The sequence below is a fragment of the Chaetura pelagica genome, unplaced genomic scaffold (assembly GCF_000747805.2).
Source record: "Chaetura pelagica isolate M959 unplaced genomic scaffold, ChaPel_1.0 scaffold13, whole genome shotgun sequence".
NCBI lineage: Eukaryota > Metazoa > Chordata > Aves > Apodiformes > Apodidae > Chaetura > Chaetura pelagica.
The window spans coordinates 183358-199654 of NW_009954543.1; the positions used below are offsets into that span (position 1 = coordinate 183358).

General features: G+C 36.4%; 1 protein-coding gene across 1 annotated transcript in view; it reads left to right on the forward strand.

Moving 5' to 3' along the window:
* The window catches only part of BRE (brain and reproductive organ-expressed (TNFRSF1A modulator)), a 170871-nt gene that overhangs the window by 68527 nt on the left and 86047 nt on the right, over window positions 1-16297 (forward strand). The gene's annotated exons all lie outside the window — the stretch shown is intronic.

Genomic DNA, 16297 nt, shown 5'->3' on the forward strand with positions numbered 1-16297 from the left:
GAGCAAGTGCGTACTTTGTGGTTTCTTCCCTGTTTTGCAAAGAAATATCCATTGCACTTCACGTTGTGGGAAAGGACTAGCTAGTAGATTCATTTCCCTGTGTTTGTGTTAGAAAAAAGAAGAGGTCTGTGATCCTGGAAAGTCATCAAGGCAAGAAGTTCTAGGACTTCTGTTATGAAAACAGTTGCATGTGATTTTTTAAAAACGAATATTTCAAATGCCTCCATAGAAAGGCTGGTCTATGGTCCACTTGGGGGAGTTTGGGCCAGTCAAGGGTGTTTTTGATTCCATGAGGTTTATTCTGTCCTCATTGAAGTCAAGAGGAACATGATCAGAGAACTATGTTCATAATAAACATAGATTTTCAAACCATCTGAAGCACGAAGGGTAATTATATGGCATTATATATAAAGGCTTCTTTGTGTTATATGCTTGTTCTGTGTTTCAGAGGGATAAATATATACAAGAATTGTGGGTGTGTCAAAGCGGCAAAACTGGTTCAGACAGGTAAAAGCATTTGAAGTGGTGTCTTTTGCACCATTCGTAGTTTGGAGTTTGGCTCAATATTTCTGCAGTAGTGTTATGATTCCTATTTTCAGGGATTTATTACTCCTATAAAAGCATCAGGCTGAAATTTGACCCACCAAGATGAATTAGTCTTCTATTCTTTTTCTATTAAAAGAATTTCATGCTGTCAGTGGTAGCTGTCTGGTACTGGAAAAGCTTCTGCAGCTTAGAATTTTCTCTTGTTGTTCATAAAGAAATTGATGGTAGTTAGGAATTAAGATAGTAGACTTCCTTTCTTCATTGATGGACAACTTTGCAGATGGGGTCTAATAAAAGTTTAGAAATACTGAATTAAGCCTTGTAACATCACTGATAAGGTAGATCTCCACATTTTAAAATTGGGAAACTGATTTCTGGAGTTTTGCTAGAGTTAGAAAGTGACAGGCGTAGATTCTGGTAGATGTGATTTTTAAGCCACAGAATATCAAATACAATAATTACTGTATCTGCTAATTTGGTTGTGGCTGTCAACCTAAATTTAGTATGATATTTATTAATAGTTGAGTACAGGCTGTTCTGTGTGCTAATATTTGTCTGTTTGAGTATTTATTTATCATGGTTGAACTTTATGCAATTTTAGGAGCTGTCATTCAGTAGAGGTTTTTGAATCTTCAAGTAATATCGTTTGATACAGCAGTATTGGAGGAGAGAAGAAATGAACAATTTTATTAATTTCAACCAAACTGAAAAGGCTTGAAATAATTGTTTTAAACACTTAAGTTTTACTTTAGTCATCTGTTTGATGGAAAGCACAATAAATAAGGCATCTTGGCTTTCAGAAGTAGTATTGGAGAGTATCTTGACCATACCTACAGTATTCTTTGCAAAGTCTTTGGAATTTCTCTATGCCTGTAGAAGCTCTGTGTTGTTCAAGACCTTTTTTATCTTCTTATGGCAGATTCAGAACCAATGAAAGTGCTTATAGACAGAATAACACTCTTAAGTCTCAAAGCAGATCACTTTTACTCATGCCTGCCTTGTTGTTGGTAGTGGTGTCAGAAGTTTTTTACCATTCTTGTTGAGAGTTTTTATCTTAAGTCATTAATAAGGATAACTTTATTTTCTCAATATCACAGCTGAGTACTCTCAGACCACATACCATTAAGTTTCCAGGTGCTGAAGTATGGAAGATACTTAAGTTTCCTCATTAAAAATGAAAAGTTAGGTCTTGGTAAAATATTACGGTAGACAAGTTTTTCACCAATTTGGAATATATGAAGTGGCATTATTTATAACGTAAGTGAAATTGAAGATCAGTATTTATTTTATTGGCAATACCTGTTAACAAGAGATTTTGTCAAAGTTGGCAAATAGCTACTAAACTTAATGGCTAAAATAATATTGCATCTCAGTTCTGGTGAGGATTGAAACATCCAAAGTTTGCTTAATCAACTCCAACTTTACTAAGTGAGAATTAATGCAAAGGTATGTATTCACAAACTGCTTAAGGCTCATAGAAAGATACGAGTTTAGTCTAGTGAGCAGACACCAGGTAATACAACATTGCTTAAGGTTACTGTGGTTACTGCAAATAGGTTTGTGCCAGCACCTGTTTAAAGCTCATTTTTTTTGTTCCATTACCTAAGTTCGCTGAAGAATTACAGCCAAGAAAACAAATCTCCTGTTGACAATTAGCATCACAGAATACATTAAAAATATTTATGACAGCCAGTGGATTATGTCACTTACGTACCATGTCATGACAGTAAATTTGTCATGGCTGTAAGTCATCTCAGCCATCTGTCTGTACAACAGCATGGACTTCCATTTTTTTCTGCTAAATAATGGCTTTTCAGTGGGAAATAAGAGCCTCTGTAAGGAATGGAGTAATGCTGACATCCTCTGAACATATTTCCACAAAGGAATTCTTCACACATTTTGATGTCAAGGGTTTACCTACCATATTTCAGAATTTCAAATACACCACATTGTTCATTTAGCTGTAATTTTAGCTACGTTTGTGAAGGAACTGAGGCATCAGTGATTATAATGTCTTCAGTATGTCTATTCTGTTATCCCTTTTTCTCAAATACCTGTACCTTGCCTATCAGTATGTTCCAGAGTGAAACTGGCTATAGCAAAAAATGCCCTTAAGATAGTTCCTTTTCTTGTTCTGAGATAATTTGTTGTGAGAGCTATACAAAATGAGTTAATTACAATACAAAGCAAACAAACATTAGGAAAAAAAATGGGATGTTTAGTTTTGTCTCTGAACCTACTTGGTATCTTAATACATCTGCCTTCCAGATAGTAAAGATTTACAAAAGGGACTGCTTCTCTTTTAACAATAGAGCATCAAACACATGGTTGCCACAAAACCACTTATTACGGTGCAACTAATAATTATAGTAATCTTATTAAGATTAAAGTTTTAATATAAAGCATCTTGGAAACCAATTTCATAGATACCAAAATACCTGCAGAGAATATTTCTTAATGTGGGAACACTGTATCCTTGATTAATGCAGTGGGGTTTAAACTGCTTGCAAAATGAAAGAAATAAAAGTTTAAGGGAGAGAAAATAGATACAAATATGTAGGTGTTGACTAGTCCTAGTGGAAAAGGATATCTGCTCTCTATTTACTAAAAACAACAAACCACTTACCGTAAGCACATCTGTTTGGACACAGGGTAGTCTTAAGACAAACTAGTGTCAAGTAAGTGCAGTTGTTCTGAGTAAAAACCATGACAGATGTGTTTGAGTAACCAGCTAGTATTTCAGGCTGAAGGGACTCAAGCAATTGAAACCTCTGTTCCCAGAAAGATCACATATGCTATGGAAATAAAATAAAAAATCTATTAAAAAACATCCCACAAAATAAACAAAAAACCTGTATGAAGTCCTTCAGTTTGTTTAGGATAGTGAGGAACTGAATGTGGAGGAAGAGGAAAGGAAATGGCGGAATTTCTTTAGAGAAGAGAAAGAAAATATTTAAAACTTCTTTTTATTTAAGTATAAATATTGACATTGATAACATTGGGAGAGTGTTAAAACCGAGCTGAAAAGCATTTTCAGAACTAGATCTGTTGGAAACCTGAAAGACCCTGGAAGTTTTTTGTATTGATTGACTGACAGTACAGGGGCTAAATAAAAAGCATGTGCTCACAGGGAGCCACGACAGTGGTTATTTCCAAAGAATACCTAACAGTTTCTATCTAATATCACTCAGAGTCTGGAGACCTATGAAGATAAATGAAATCTCGATCTAGACAGAGCTTTCTGAACATTGCTATAGTGACAAGTGGAGGAGTAACTTCTGTTGCAGACCAAGCAGTTAATGATGTTCTACAGAGAAGGAAAAGTCTTGAGTTTCATAGTTAATGGTAAGTTTGTGTTCATGACATGAGTAACTGTCTGGGCTGAAAGGTCAGAAGTTGGCAAGACAGTAGTGTGGATCCCAAATGAAGCAGCAAAAAACTGAGAGGATAGAAGGTTCTTCACTTCTGTTTCATTTAAGCTAATTACCGTAGTGACCATCTGGTAACTGGAGCGTAACTTCTTTTAAAAGAACCTGTACACATCCATATGTGTATGTGCACCTGCATAAGCTGTGGGTATATCTAGGGAACATATCATCATTATGATAAAATTGTCCAGTGAAGGAGAAGATTAATAAACTGGCGTGTTTTCACTTTAAATGCTATCTTTTAACATACTTGGCTGGGGGGCATTTTACTGTGGGTTGCAGTTAGTGCTATTTCTTGAATGGTTTGAAATTAATCTAAGCAAATTATTATTATTATAAAATATAGATTTTATTGTAACAAACAACTAGAGCTTTGAAAGCAGTATGCAGCAGAACTGAAACTGAAGATCAGTTCCCCATGTATGTAACTCTGTGAAGCTGTATGTAGCTTATAAATTTCAACCAGTCTGAGTAAAGGTTGTATTTCTAGTTGGAGACCAATTTGTTTGCCTGGCTTTGGTGTTTTCAGTGATGCTAGGATTACAGTGGCATTTATTAGATTTAAAGCCTAGCTAAGTATTGAATGTACTCAAATTTATTAACAGTTTTTGAGGTAAATAATTAAATTTACTGTTTGTCCTTGCTTTTACAAATTTAAGAGAAAATGTAGCTAGATTTAGTTGAGGAAGTGAAGTCCAATATAATTGTCATTTAAACATGAGTTGTTAACATTGCTAGTGAAATGCACATAACAAAAACATACGACTGTCACTTTGCTAGCAGAATTTTTAGTTCAATCCCATGGCTCTGTTGTCTGCTGTACTCTGAAGTTAATAAAAAGAGGAAGGTCCATTGTCTGCTTAGCTGTAAAATAAAACTCAGATGGTGCTGGATTTCAGCATCAATGCCTAGCAGTTCTTTTAATTGTGATGACAAAAAAAAATTATTCACACCCTCTATGGATAACTTAATTTTTTTATTGAACTACACAGCCTATTTCTATTACTATGTTCACAGTTTTACTTGGTAAATTTTCATATTCTGTAATACTTTACAAGACCTTGCATTAGAAGTAAGGGACTCCCTATGTGATGTTGTTTCATTGTATGCTATTTCAATTACGACTCTGCAAAGAAGCTTCTGTTGGATCTTCAACATATTGCCACTGGTTAGTGGTTTTGTTTAATATTTAGTCTTAATTGGAGTGGGCTTTTAGACAGTTCTATGTCACGGCTAAAGCTTTAACTATGTTGGTGGCTAAAGCAGTGTTTCTCAACCCTTATATTTGATGCTAGATATGATGTCTAGCTTAAAATATTTTCATCAACCCTTCTCCCTCCACAGTGTTTTTTATATTCCCAAAGAAGTAGAAAGGTATGTATTTGGTGGCTATGGGGGTTGGGGCCAAATGTGCGTGCAGATGTTTTTCCTCTGTGACTGCTGTGAAGGTTCAGCATACAAAGTGAAAAGAGTGGGCCAAAATTTCAGATATTCTCAATATTCAGAAAATAGCAAGGTAGGATAGGCTTCTAACAATATGTTTGCACCCCAGAAATAAAAAATGAAGCACATTTTATTTCTAGGTAAAGCAAAAGGAAGAGGAAATTTTGCACGAGATCTCAAGACAGTAGAAACAATTTTACATAGGCTTGAAAAAAGGAAATTACTGATGGTGGAAAGATTAATTAGGAAAATTGACCTGAATTTGGCAATTTTAGAGGATTCCTAGAATGCATGTGACTTGAATCTTCTCCTCCTCTTGAGCCTTAAAATGGTATTAACTACAATTTTGTCACTGATAAACACAGCTGTTTTCTACGTAGCTTCTTAGTAGAAAAGGCTTGATAGTTCCAGATGTGCAGCTTGCTAATGCACATAGGAGTTTATATATCACTGGGAGTTTATAACATCACTGGTTTTAATCTGTTGGTTTTTTTGATGATGACTTCTTGAGTATTGCCTTCTTATTTGTTTTCTTATTTGTTAATTTGGTTTTCCTATTTTATTTTTAAAGTGATTTCCAAATTTTCACTTTTATTAAACTAATTTTAAAATTCTTGATATCTTGTCCCCAAGGAAGTGTCATAGTGGGTCCCACTGTAGGTGTAGATATGCCACACAAAAGACCATATTCTCTTGATACTGATGTCTGTAGAGGATCTAAGGATCATGAAGAAGTGGGAAGTAGAACAGTAACTGTTATCTGCCAATCAACTCCAACTGGTGGAACCCAATGAATAACTAACTGTTCAGCAAATCCCATCAGTTGTGAAGTTCAAGCATCAAACTTGTTTCAGGAGAATTCTAAAAATAATTTAGTCTTTAGTTTCCTAAAAAAATGAGAGTAGAGGGTAGGAAAGTAAAACTGTCAAATGCTTTCTGCTTTAGGATGGGGTAAGAAACTTCCAGTTCACTCTCTTGTTACAGTCCAAGTCTTACTTGTGTGTGTTGACATTGTCCTCCTTGCTGGAGAACATAATGCTCAGTTTTATGGGCAGAAAGCTGAATGTCTGACCAAGAAGAGGGGTTGTTCTGCTCTGTTGATTTGTGTGTGCTGGGATGCTGTGGTGAGGCCGTTGAGCATGTGCAGGTATTTTCAGGCCTTGTGAGAGCATTAAACATTGGATTAGAATCACAGAAAATTATTCCTTGAACCTTTGAATAGATGACATGAGAGAAAAGGTGTCAGGAATATCAATATTAGTAGCCTTTGGACCCACACCTTTTTCATTAAAACAGTTCCAGGTGCTGTAAGAGTTTGCCAGTACTTCTCCAAATTCTTTATCCCAAGTTCATGATGGATTCAGTAATGGAACAGATAGAGGAAAAGACCTGGTGCTATTTTCTGTCTCAGTAATCAATGAAATATCAGTGATGGAACCAGTCTTTTCATCTGGAAATATGTGATGTATTATTATAGCAACTACCACTTCATTGGGACCACATCTGAGCTGGACACCATGTGTTTCAGACACTGTCTGGGGCAAGGTAAACAGCAACAGATGAGTCAGCCTTAACCTGAGCAGTATGTTGATGTACAAGAGTTACTGTCTCATACTGTAAATTCCAGAGACCTGTCTTGACAGAATGTCACTTTTTTTAATAGTTATATAAATAACAGACTGTCCCTGTGAACTTTTCCTCCATTATGCACCTGATTTACATACCAGTACAGATGTAAACTCTGAAAGCCCAATGTCATTATAATTCTTGACTAATACAGCTTTTACCCCTGCTTCCAGCACCCTGCTTAACACCTGTAGCAGGATCTACTTTCACACAAATGCACTTTCTTACTGAAAGTGTTATTTTCTCACAGTAACAGGTTCTTACTCTTCATGACATCTCTACACATTTGCTCTCGTGTGCAGGATTACGCCAAGCACATAGTTCGTTGGCATCGTGAATGTTTGTAAATAGGGTGCTCAAGGGAATAGGATGCTCCAGCTTGCATATTCTTTGTACAAAGCATAAAATGCCACACACAGACACACTCTTTCAAGATCCTGAAGGGTTAAAGGTAAAAATAGAGCAAGGGGTAACAGAATTATCTCAAAAAGATGTGTGAGTATTGGCACTTGAAATGGGAATGCATAATAAACAGTTTGTGAATCAGAAGTGCTGTGGACTTCAATAAGAAACATTCCTATTATTCTCAGGTTGACTAAATAACTCATAGCAGTTAAAACCTTTGAGATCTGCACCTTCTTTGAAAAGAAAATATTTCATATTTTTAAATCAGGTCAGCAATACTAAGCTGCAATGGTGAAAGAGCACTGAGCAAGTGTAACTTTGCTTGTTTTTACCTTACACTTTGATTATTCACTTTTTCATCTGTGAAATCTGGTGGATAGTTCCTGGTTCACTGAAGATCTGTCTCAGAATATGGCTTTACTCTGGCTTTCTTGTTGTGACCCATGTAATCTATAGTATTTCTGATTTACAGATACATTCACTGAACCAAGAACATACAAGAGAATGTGTAGAGAAGGGGAAAAACCTTTTAATAAAAAGCTGGATTGATTTTAAAAAAATAAACAATTATGCTGACTTTCAACTCCAGCATGATTACAGAACTACTTATCATAGATGTTGGTCTTTCACTGTAGTTTAAATTTTACTCTTCCTTGTGAGATTTATTTATTGCATCCATGAGCCATTTAATTTAATCTTTTTTAAAAAATACTCTCATTAGTGTCACACTGTCCTTCTAAGACTTAGCTTTGTACCTAGGATCCTTACTTGCACAAATATATTAAGTTTCCCAGATAAAATTACCTCTTAATTGCCTTTCAACTATGAGCCCTGTATACTAATCTATTAGGCTTGTTTTGCCAATTTACACATAAAAATATCCCCATGTATACAAAAGCTGTATTTGGTAATTAGAAAATTAGTTTGACAGGAAAATTATTTTATTTCAAACTCTATTTAATGATCTATTTATATTCTAGTTGAGTACTTGGGCATTTATTAGAAGATCTTTTTTTCCACTGGGTGTGAGATGATGACTCTTTGGCCTCTGGAATGACATTACTATTTTTAAAGAGATGGGAAATCAGTAGAATGAGGGAGAAGAATGCAAATATTGCTTTCTGAATAAATTCTAGTCTAATCATCTGAAGAGGTGGCTGGAGAGATTTGAGTCTTGGTGAAATCATTGTGAAGGATTTGAGTTCTAAGTTACACATCTTTGTCTGGGAAAGCAAGCTGAAAAAGATAGGACTTACATTAAGAACTGGATCATAACTACATATTGAGAAAGCAACTTGGTAGCTTCAGGAGATTTATGGAGAAAGAAACTACATGGAGGTGACCTGTCATAAGTCATCTAAATAGAAAGTATTTTGTGTTTTCTTTTTATTTCTATTTGTTGGTCGCTGAGACCATTGGAAGTATGCTTTTAAATTTGGAAAGTCTGTAAATTCACTTTATATTGATTCTAGTAATTCAGACTATATATATAAAAAGTTGTCTTGTCTTTTGGTCTTTGAACTTGAGGGTTCTTTAAAGGGTGGGAGCTGATCTACAAATTTAGTTCCTAATACAGTTCTTTTCAATATTCAATTTGTAAAAATTAGGTAGCAATGCAGAAATAAGGGTGAAATAAATACCTGTTCTTAGCAAGGAAATACCTTGACACAGGGTAAGGTAATATAGAGTGCCTGATCCCTCAAAGTCCTAGAAATTAATTATATCACTATATGAATCTTGAATCTTCATTATTGATCATTTCAGATGAAACTTCTAAATAGAGAATATCTAAAACACTGGTGAAAGAGTCCTCTGTACACTGAAGACACATACACAAATGTAAATACATGGAACTGGATGTTGTCTTTGCCCAGGATCAGCATATCTGTTGCTAATAAGCAAAGCCCAGATGAACTCAGTAAAGCTGCCTTCTCTTTTGCTCTCTCTGCCTTGCTGTCCCCACATGGTTTCTGATTTAGGATGTTGGAGTTAATTATGTTATTAAGCTGTTATTAGTCCAAATATTAATTTTAATAGTGTTGGTGAGGACTTTGAAAGTCCTCCATCAATATGGTGGAATAATCAGCTCTTGCAAATGTATTTTATATCTTTTATTTCTGCATGTTCATTTTACATACATTTTAGCTCACTTGGGAGCAGTTCTGAAGACTGCAGCCAATACTAAGTTTAGATTTCAACACACCTAGATCATTTATTTCAAATGTGACTACCAAACATACCAAAACATGGTACCAAATCTGCCTTATTTTCCGAGATTGTGGTTTTCAGACCTAAGCCAACAGTATTGTTGTGGTGAAAATATCACCACAACTTTTTCTGCAGTTAACATAAATGAACTGCTAATATTGAAAGTTGTGAATCTAACGTGTATTTTCATCCACAATATTGTTCCTTCTTTTTAACCTTTTTTTTTTTTTCTTACACCTTTCCGCACAGCATTATTTGCTTAATTCTGACAGTCATTCAAATTGGGAAAACGGGTAAATTACCATGGCCAAAGTAAAATAAATGGCATAAGGAAAATGGATCTCAAGTTTTTGTCTCAGAGAAACACAATATATTTGTATTTGAAAGCTTGAAAACAAAACAGAACAAAAAGAGAATGAAAGTGTTATTGACACTTAAAGAAACTACTGTTTGTTTTGCATTCACTTATTGATGCTTGGAGGTCTTGCTGATACTTGTAAAATATTTAGTAGTTATATATATTGTATTTTAATGAATAAAACTCAGTATCTTGTTCTATAAGTAAGCTCTTCACATTCTGCAAGTTTGTTCCCAGACTGCAATTTTCACATAACTTTTAGAATAGGAATTAAGCCGGGCTCAAACGTGCTCATTGCCCAGAGGCGAGTGTTTTGCAGCATTACCTTGGGAGAGGGGCTGTGTTTGGAACACTGCAATGCCGTGGGCAGTGCACGCAAGGTAACTGTGTTTGATTTCATTAAAGATCCTATTTAAAGCATCAGCACTCCTTGATCAGACCTGGTGGCTTTCCTGGAAGACAGGAGAAAGAATTTCCTGGAATAATTACATATTCTCCCTAGAGTAAAGGAGATTTCTTGGTCTCATTTCCTACTTCACATTCCTTAGCCTGCTTTCCCCTATTTTTGTTATTTAAAAAAACCCATTCTAGATGTAAAAAAAGGTTGGGAAAATGTGCAACTGCTTGTATCAAAGCTGGCTAGTGAATCTGGTATGCAGTGAGGATAAGAGTTGCTTGTGCTCTATTTGACAGTTGTTTTGCACGGTGTTGTATGCTGTTGTTTGGAGGGAAAAGGCCAAACTTTGCCAACCCTTGTGTATTCTTCTCTGCTGGGATGCACATTTCAGCTTTAAAAACAAGTTCTGTTGTTCACTTCTCCAATCAGTTGTTAGTGAGTATGGTTCCATTGCAGGTTATGTATCATGCAAAATTACATGGGTTAAGTTTGCTCCTAATATAAATTATCTTTCTGAATGCATGCTGTTGTCATGCATTTCTCCTTTGGAGACCTTTTTTTCTGCAGAAAGGATCCTGAAATACAAATTTCACACGCAGCTTCTGTGAAGCTGACTGACTTGGCAGGGCTGAGAGGTACCACAATCAACTTAGTGTTTGTTAAAAGGCTTCCACTTGTCATAAGCTGGCTGCAGGTGCTAAGATCAGTCCTGTTTGTCCTCATCCATATTCTCCCTTTTTATGCCAGCTTCCCCATAATGTCCCTCATATCACACAAATTGCAAATTGTATTTATACTTTGCTTATATTACTTCAAGCAATCCATTACCTTCCGCATTTGCTGGAGGTTTCCATCCCCTCAATTATAGTCACACCACAAGGACAGTTACTGAGCACTTGTGAGAGCTGAGAGGTCAGAAACCTCCAGGAAGAGGCAAGAATAATCAGCTGGGGCTGGGAACCTCCTGAAGGAGGTTCATACTGGAGGCTTCTGCAGCTACAGTCATGGGGGTGGCATCTCCTTACCCTAAGGAACATTCGCTAGATTGAACAGTTTGTATCCTCTTTCTTACCTGACTTTTATCCCCAAACCAATTGCTCTTTGTACATATGGTACAAGGTTAGCAGCCCTACCAGAAGTCCTTTTCCTGTCTCATTTCCTACCATTCCTCAGACCAGAAGTTGCTAGTCCTCCCCAAAGTATTCCAGTATTCTTCCCCCATATCCTTTCTCATCCTTTTTACCATATTTTAAATTTCTTTTCCTCTCATTTGTGCTTTGCAGTTAATGTCGCTAAACTGGATTCCTAATCCCAGGTCAATTTATACATCAGCCCATTGCAGGGTCTGTGCCTCCTATCTCGTGTCCCCTACCTCTCAAGTCTTCCACGGATAGGCAGGTCCTGCTACTGCCTGGGATAAGCCTGCAGTTGCTTACCATTTCATGCATTGCTCTTTGGTGCAGGGAAACACGCTTGCATGCCAAATAGATAAACACCTCCCCTTGAGACAGTACTCTAATCAGAGGTTGTAAGGCGATTCTTTGTTGATAGCTAAGAAAAAGTAGTAACTGCGTTTCCAGAGTCTGCATCTTTAAGGAAAAGGAACTGTAATGTACAACTTGGTTGGACTCCAGGCACAAGAGGAAATGGGCCATAGCAGTTGTGACTGTGCGGAGCAGATGTTTTGGTTGGACTGGCTATCAACCATCTGACTCATAATAAATTGTCAGTTCCAGTAAATTCCCAGTTTTCAATTACAGTAGGTAGGATACAAGAAAACAATGCAGTTTGGATGGTGTATTTAAAGTGGTTTTTATTATAATTTTCATAAACAAGCCATACTGACTTTGTAAAAAGATTAAGTCTTTTACAAAGGGACCAGCTGTAAACATTGAAGCATGCCTTTAAATGCATACTTAGTCATAGAAATGAAAGCTAACAAATGGTTGTTTAGACAGTGCTGATATAATTAGAAGTCGGATTTTAAATTTTATTTTCAAGTCTTGTGATACCTGAAGTCTTTTCCTGAAATTGTGGTAGGTTTTTTTGAGGGAAAAAAAATCCTAAATGCCTTCAACTTCCATTTTCATCTCTTCCATGCAGTATTTTTATTTTCACATGGCCTCTTGCACTTGAGTTTCAAAAATATATACTTAATAAAGCTTTCATCTGCACTGGCTAAGTAGACAAAGTGTAAGTTAGAATAAAATACCATTTACCTTTATGCTTTTCTTTGTGAAAAGTTTTGTTTATTATTCTAAGTTCTCTGCAATAGAAAAAGAAAAAAGCCTATAGGTTAAAAATCGTGGAGTTATCAGAGTTAGAAGGAACCTCTAGAGATCATCTAGTCCAACTCCCCTGCTAAAGCAGGATCCCCTAGAGCACATTCCACAGAACTGTATCCAGGTGGGTCTTGAATATCTCCAGAGAAGGGGACTCCACCACCTCCCTGGGCAGCCTGTTCAAATGCTCTGTCACCCTCACCTTAAAGAAGTTTTTCCTCATATTTAAAAACTGGCACTTCCTATGTTCCAGCTTGTGCCCGTTGCCTCTCGTCCTGTCACTGTGAGCTACTGAAAAAAGTCTGGCTCCATCCTCCTTGCACCCACCCTTTAGATACTTGTAGGCACTAATAAGGTCTTCCCTCTGGCTTCTCTTCTTCCTACTACCGAGTCCCAGCTCTGTCAGCCTTTCCTCATAAGGAAGATGCTCCCCCAGTCATCTTTGCTGCCCTTTACGCAACAAATCTTTAGAGGTTTTTTTATATCTCATTCGTTTCACACCCCATTGCTTTACTATGTGTGTTTTGCATTTCCACAGCATTTTGGAGGTTTAGTCAAGGATCAGTTCACACTGTGGAAAGTATTATGAAAGTAGAGGAAACCCCTTGCATTTTTTGAGAAATTAAAGTATTTATTTTCAGTGTTAAATAGCGTATCCATTTTTTTCCTGTTTGCTTTGAATGGGCATTTTTTTTAGATGAGGAAAATCTTGGTTTTTTTAAAAAGAAATACCTGACAGCGAGGTGGCAGAAAGACACCATGGAAATCTATACTGGATCTTTTACTTTACAGTGTGCTAGAGGTTTGGGGTTGTTTTTTTTATACTATCATGCTTGAGCCTGTTGTGGAAAAACTAATACATGTGCATTACCACATGCTTAACGAATGATTTCAAACATTTTTACAAACATTCAGTTTTTTAACCTCAACATTCCTGTGGCCCAGGATGTGCTCTCTGTTCAGTAGCAGTTCATTTTAATAATACCCTCTGTAGAGTCTTGTGTGGTAGTAGTATTGCAGTGTGGAAGTTCTAACCTCTATACAAAATTGTCATTCTTAATTTTTTACAAAACCAGTTTATACATATATACTTATATTTTTATTAATCTCTATATATTTTATATATTTATACATTTTATATATAAATATAAAATATTTTAAAATAAAATCCTCTAACACCAAGTGTTGGAACTTAGATATAAATTATGGCTACTTAAATATTAAAAAACGTGTTGTGACTTAGTTCAACAGCTGCTTGTTGTTGTTTTTTTTTTTCTTTTTTCTTTTTTTTTTTTTTCCTAAAGGGGAAGAATATTGCCAAAGCAATTGGATGCCACTCTCTCTTTTGGAGCCAACTGAAAAATAAAAAGAGAGGTGACTTTTGCTTTGCTGCTCTGTTTAAATCTGGCCGGTTCTTTGAGAGAAGTACACATGCAGAAATGGGAAAGAGAAAGATGCTGCCTGGGTGGATTTTGATAACAGGCATCAAGACAACCTTCGCCTTTGCACACTTTGGTGTAAGAGAAGGATCTCAGCCCCTGGGTGGGGAAATGTCATTGCCTGGTAGCATAAGGATTCATCATCTCACCATCTCTACAAACTACAGGTTTGTAGACCAGGAGAGAGGTCACTGAAGGAGTTAAGTTGTGACTGCCACAGGCAGCATCAAAAAGGGCTATTAGTTGAAAAGCTTTCCACAGTTTATCTGTAAGACATGTGGTTTTGCTTTAGTTTTATAAACGGCAGTTGTAAAGACATGCTAGAGTTGAATGCAGTTCCACCAAGCAGATTCTTGCATAAATAAAAGCAACAAAGTCTGAAAGGATAAGCAGTATTGTGTCAGATACAAAAGGTCTTAATTGTAAATCTGTAGCCACCTGAGCAGTGAGGTTGAGCAACTTGATGGTGTTACTTAATTACATCTTTTTAAAACCTGCAGGGATGCTGATATTTTGCATCTTTTTTAAATTACAGTTTTCATTTCTGAGGCATGTGGACCAAAAATATGCAGTGGTGGCTACAGAAGAATGCAAATTTCTGTACTCAAACTCGCATTAGACAGTAGCCTTATGAATGTAATGCAGTGCTGTGCTGCCAACAGCAGTAGTATTTGTATTTGTTATACACTGACATGCAAAGATACCGTGATGATTTATATTGTTGTGTGGGTTTTTTTCCCCTGGCATGAGTCTTCATATTAAAGAAGCCACTAGTGAGTGTAGGAAATACAATGTAATATTGCTGTATAGATTAATGGATGTGGGTTGGTTGTTTTTTTCCTTGTTTTGATTGTCTTTGATCAGTAGGCACCTGGATGATGTTCTAGAAATTGCTCTTATGCATAATGTCTGTGTGTGCACATGAACTTAAGCACTGTGTGTAAGATTAAGTAAGTTTGGGGTTGTCCGTGGAACTTGTAAAATACATGTAGGTTCTCTTCTGTAAAAACAAATTATTTAAAAATAATTACAAACAAAAGAATAGTCTTGGAAGAACTGTATGTATGCATGGGCAAATGTATTATATATGTGCTTGTCACCTCCTGAAGAATGCCCAGTATTATAAAACTTGTAAAATCAATAGCATTACTGCTTAATTTGTCTTAATAATTCTTTTCACTTGTTTGTCAATTAGCAAATTGGTGGGAAAGAGCCAGTTAATGCCATACTGAGCTTCAGGAGTGAAAGCTGTTCCTCATTTAAATTTTTTCTTAATAATGCAAATTTATGAAATACTGGGGAAAATGTTGGGGGGAATTGGTTTTTGCTTTATTTGTCTTCCTGTCCTTGTACTGTAGAGAATAGTACCACTTGAAAATGGAACATTGAAAGTAGCATTATGGGTCATGAAGTCTTGTCTGTTGCTATTACAGGCAACCATGTCATATAATCCCATCCATAAACATGCCATCCATACCCCAACATCTAGCTTTTAGTCCTCACCACTCATATGGAGTGTTGTCCTTCAACTGCGGGCTAGAATCATGTTCTGATTTCCAGTCTGAGTGTGCTCCTGACCGTCATGTAGGCATTTCTAAGAGGACACTTTCAGCTGTCAGAAGCAAGCTGCACACCAGGGCAGAATCTAAGAAAACACTGTGAGCTGTCTCATTTTTCATCTAAGACAATTAGGCTTTTTTAAGACCCATTCTTCCCTGCAGCTTATCACTAAGTTTCTTAGCATGTTGTGTTCTGCACATAATAGCTGGTATGCAGCTAGTCTCTCTGGATATTAACAGTTTCAGTCCTGCCAAAGCTTCAAATGGCACAAGATTTTCTTCCTGAAACCACTCAGCAGTCACTTCTTTTTTTTTTTTTTTCTTTTATATATATATTTTTTTTAATCCCCTGATAAGGCAGGATCTCCTAACAATGTTTTAGTGGTTTGCATGTTCCTTCCTCACAGCTGCTTGTGGGACAGAGTATACCAGGGCACACTGCACCATGTTGATCCTGCTTTGAGCACGTATCTGCTGGGTTATCTGTTTCCTCTCATATTTTTCCAAAACGGATAAAAACAAATGCATCTTGGCAAGTTGCTATGTACATATGCACAAACACGTTAAAGGATTTCTTTATGAGCAGCAAGTATTACTTGATGTTGA